Source organism: Elephantulus edwardii, unplaced genomic scaffold (genome assembly GCF_000299155.1).
Source record: "Elephantulus edwardii isolate Elephantulus edwardi_28Jun2011 unplaced genomic scaffold, EleEdw1.0 scaffold00073, whole genome shotgun sequence".
Classification (NCBI taxonomy): Eukaryota; Metazoa; Chordata; class Mammalia; order Macroscelidea; family Macroscelididae; genus Elephantulus; species Elephantulus edwardii.
In genome coordinates this window covers 3,670,629-3,675,198 of record NW_006399823.1, presented here as the reverse complement: position 1 = coordinate 3,675,198, position 4,570 = coordinate 3,670,629, and the positions used below count along the sequence as shown (strand labels likewise).

At 42.7% G+C, this 4,570-nt stretch overlaps 1 pseudogene; it reads left to right on the top strand.

Annotated features, from left to right (window-relative positions):
* The window catches only part of LOC102843406, a 6,493-nt pseudogene extending 4,101 nt beyond the window's left edge, over nucleotides 1–2,392 (top strand).
* Nucleotides 2,393–4,570: the final 2,178 nt, after the last annotated feature.

Below are 4,570 nucleotides of genomic sequence, written 5' to 3'. Positions count from 1 at the left end.
TGGAAGATTCTAACATTTATAGAAAGTGGCAAATATAAGTGATATTGTATGGTTGAAAGCAATCCATGTTAAAAAAAGGTCTCCCTAATATTTTTTTGAGAGAGTTGAAAAGTTAGATGACACTAGAGGCAAGGTAGAACATGCCTTATGATTTGAAATAGACACAACAAGAAAATATTATGTGCTGAATAATGTTGGTATGTGAAAGGATACAAAGAGATGAAGTCAGTTCATCTTAATTCTCAGAGGAAAAATTACCAAAACACAATTAGAAAAATTCCAGAGAACATTTAATAAGAACACAAATACCATAAAAAAATCATTCTATATTCTAAGCACTCTGCTGTCAGAAGTATATTATTTTTTTCATGATTAAAGTCAATTGTTTTGATAAAAGAATTACAGAACGCTTTCTACAAATACAGGTATGTTTTGAAGTACAGCCAGAATGTTCCTTTGAGTCAAGGACGGCAAACTTCATCTCACATATTTTGGGCATGTGGTTAGCAGAAGATATTCTTTGGGAAAAGTCATCATATTTGGGAAGGTGGAGAGTCTGAGAAAGGCAGGAAGATGGTCAACAAGATGGACTGACAGTGACTGCAGCAATAGTCTCAAGTGTGTCACACATAGTGAGGGTGGCACAGGATAGGACAGAGTTCCTGATTTATAGCTCACAGGGTTGCTGCCCCAAAATACCCAATAACAACTCTACTAAAATATAACACACACACACACACACACACACGCACACACACACACACACACACACACATATATTTATATCTGGCCTAGAACTTTAAAAAAAACAATATCAAGTGCTTAATTTTTAAATTACAAACATTTTTTACCTATACAAATTTAAATTTTACGTTTTTTCCTTTACCCATTTAAAAAAAAATAGACTTACATTGTACTAAATGATAGGTTGTTGTTAGGTGCTGTTGAGTCGTAGAGAACTCATAACGACCATATGACCAAAAAACTTGAGCACTGTTGATAGAGGTTAGGGAGACAAGCCAGTTTGGAAGTGGATGCCACTCCTGCTTTAAAATAAAAAAAAAAAATTCTTTAAAAGTATTCTTAGTATCTATTCAATATAATGCTAGAAACAAAATTATGATGACAAATAGTGGTAAAATTATTTGAATCATAAAATTCTGTTGATGGCACCCCTATTTGGTCAGACTATCCAGTCATCACAAGCAAAAAAGCAGACAAACAAAAATATATGTAATATAACAAGAATTTAAAGAAGCAGCTGGCGGCACTCGTGCTGCTGACCAGGTCCGGTTGGCTCCTCCAGCCTCCGCGCAGGAAATCACCACCAGGAACACTAGGCCCTACTCATACTCAGCGCTGACCCCGGAGCAGAAGGAGTTCTCTGACATTGCTCATCGCATCGTTGCTCCGGGCAAGGGCATCCTGGCCGCAGCCAAGCGCCTGCAGTCCACTGAACAGAGAACACTGAGGAGAACCGGCACCTTCTACCGCCAGCTCCTGCTGACCGCCGCCGACCGCGTGAACTCCTGCATCTGGGGTGTCATCCTCTTCCATGAGACCCTCTGCCAGATGGCGGATGACAGGCGTCCCTTCCCCCAAGTCATCACATCTAAGGGTGGTGTTGTGGCCATCAATGTAGACGAGGGCATGGTACACCTGGCAGGGACGTCCAGCCAAAGGCTGGATGGGCTGTCTGAGTGCTGTGTCCAGTACAAGAAGGAAGGAGCTGACTTTTGCCAAGTGGCGCCCATGTGCTAAAGATTGGAAAGCACACCCCCTCAGCATTTGCCATCATGGAAAATGCCAACGTGCTGGCCCCTTATGCAAGCAAAATAGGACTGTGCCCATTGTGGAGCCTGAGATCCTCCCTGGTGGTGACCATGACCTGAAGCGCTGTCAGTATGTAACTGAGAAGGTTCTGGCTGCCATCTACAAGGCTCTGGGTGACCACCACATCTATTTGGAAGGCACTTTGCTGCATGCAGCCTAACATGGTAACCCCAGGTCACGCCTGCACATAGAAGTTTTCTTGGGAGGAGATTGCCAAGACAACTGTTACAGCACTGCACCACTCAGTGTCCCTGCTGTTACTGGGATCACCTTCCTGTCTGGAGGTCAGAGTGAGGAGGAGGCATCCATCAACCTAAATGCCATCAACAAGTGCCCCCTGCTGAAGCCATGGGCCCTGACCTTCTCTTATGGCCGAGCTCTGCAGGCCTCTTCATTGAAGGCCTCGGGTGGGAAGAAGGACAATCAGAAGGCAGCCCAGGAGGAGTATATCAAGTGAACTTTGGCCAACAGCTCCACCTGCCAAGAAAAGTACATGGCAAGCAGTTAGGCCAGGGCCGCAGCTAGCGAGTCCCTCTTCATCTCTAACCATGCCTACTAAGTGGAGGTGTTCTAAGGCTGCCCCCTCAACACTTCAGACCCCAGCGCCCTCTTAGACTTAACACTTGAGGAGAAGGGCCTCGTCTGGGGCTTCAGGCTGCTCCTTCCCATCACTCTTGCTGCCCTTGTGATATTGGTGTGTGGTGGTATCTGTTTACTAAGTCCATCACCTTCTCCAAACCACTGCCAATAAACAACTATTGTGGGGGTGGGGTGTGGGTGGGAGGAAGCAGCTGGCTTCAAAACAAAACACAAAACAAAAAACAAACCACAATCTATAGCTTTACTCTATACTACAGACAGCCAGTTAGAAGAGGTGAATACAAGCTGAGACTTTGAGATCCAAAAAGACAGCATAGAAAAACTTTGTCATAGTTTCCCATGAAGCACAGAGAGAAAAAAAAAATCCCTGATTAGAATATGTAAAGTAAGCATCAGACAACACTGAAAATTAGAAAATTGAAAGTCAGCTATGAGGCGGTTCCAACTTGACAGAATACAACATGTACTCACTTAATGAAATATTCTTATTGTGTTTGACATATCTTTAATTCTTCACCTAATAAGAACGTCTATCTGTTTTTCACTGACTATGCAAAGGCATTGTGTGGATCACAACAAATTGTGGCTAACCTTGAGGAAAATGAGAAACCCAAAACACTTGATAGCACTTATGTGAAACCTATACTTGGTCCAGGAAGTAGCCCTCAGAACAAAGCAAGGGAACACTGCATGGTTCAAAATCAGGAAAGGAGTACATCAGGAATGCATTCTGTTTCCATACCATTTCAATCTATATGAACAGATCATTTGGGAAGCAGGCTTTATGAAGAGAAATGTGGCATCAAGATTAGAGGAAGACACATCAGCAACATACAATATGCAGATGACACAACCTTGTTTCCTGAAACTGAAGAAGACCTGGAGCACGAGCTGCAGAACATTGAGGACTGAGGTCTTCAATATGGATTGAAGCTCTACAACAAGAGGACAAAAGATTCTCACCACTGAGCCAATTGGCAGCACCATGATAGATGGAGAAGAGATTGAGGCTATTAACAATTTCAATTTTCTCAGCTCCACAATCAACACTCTTAATTAACACCAACAGTCAGGAAATCAAAAGATTAATTACATTAGGAAAACTAGCTGTCAGGGACCTCTCCAGAGTGCTGAAGATCAATGATGTCAGTCAGTCTAGATACAAAGGTGTGCCTGATCCAGGCCGTGGTCTTCTCAATTACTTGTTATGCTTCAGAGATCTGGACAATGACTAAGGATGACAGAAGAAGAATAGATGTCGTTGAGTTGTGGTGCTGGAGAAGAGTCTTGAACATATCATGGACTGCCAAGAAAACAAATAGGTCTGTCTTGGAGACAGTAAAACCAACTTTCTCCTTGGAGGCTAGGATTTTTAAGCTCTCTTACATACTTTGGGCATGTGACCAGGAGATACTGGTCCTTGGAGGATATCAAGCATGGAAGGTTAGAGGGACAGTGCAGGAGAGGAAGACCCTGGATGAGATGAATCGATACAATAACTGGGGGAATTGGGGTTGGTGTGTTGAAATTAGTGAGACTGGCTCAGGACAGGGAAGGGTTCAGAGCTACTGTACATAGGGTTGTTATGGGTAGTAGGCAACTCGATAGCACATAACAACAACAACAACATATTATATTGGTTGGTTTTCATTTAAGCCTCTTGTTGAGAGTCAACAAGACCTCAGGGATGGTCTTTGTATTTAAAAGTCTGTTGTTATATTTTGGAGGAACATTCTTCTAAGTGGTACAGCACTCTTCTGTCAATTTGCTGTGCTGAGATAACCTGGGGTTTTTGTGATGTTGAACCTTGTGACATTGAGGTGTCAAATGCCATAACAGTTATCCATGGTGTACAGTATTTGGTGAAGCTCTCAGATTAAGACAGGTTTGGAAGCAGGAGTGACATCCACTTCCTAAACAACATGCCTCTGGAAACTCTATGAACTTTGAGAAATGATAGTTATAGAAAGGCTTCAGATATTTTGTTCACAGGGTCACTGACTCGTGTTAGATTTGATGGCAATCAACAATGATGAGTCCGAGGATTTGTTGTTGTTAAGGGCCGTGGTTAACTACAACTCTGAGTAACTTTATCAATAACAGATTAAAGCCTTGCTTTATCTTGCAACACTCTGAC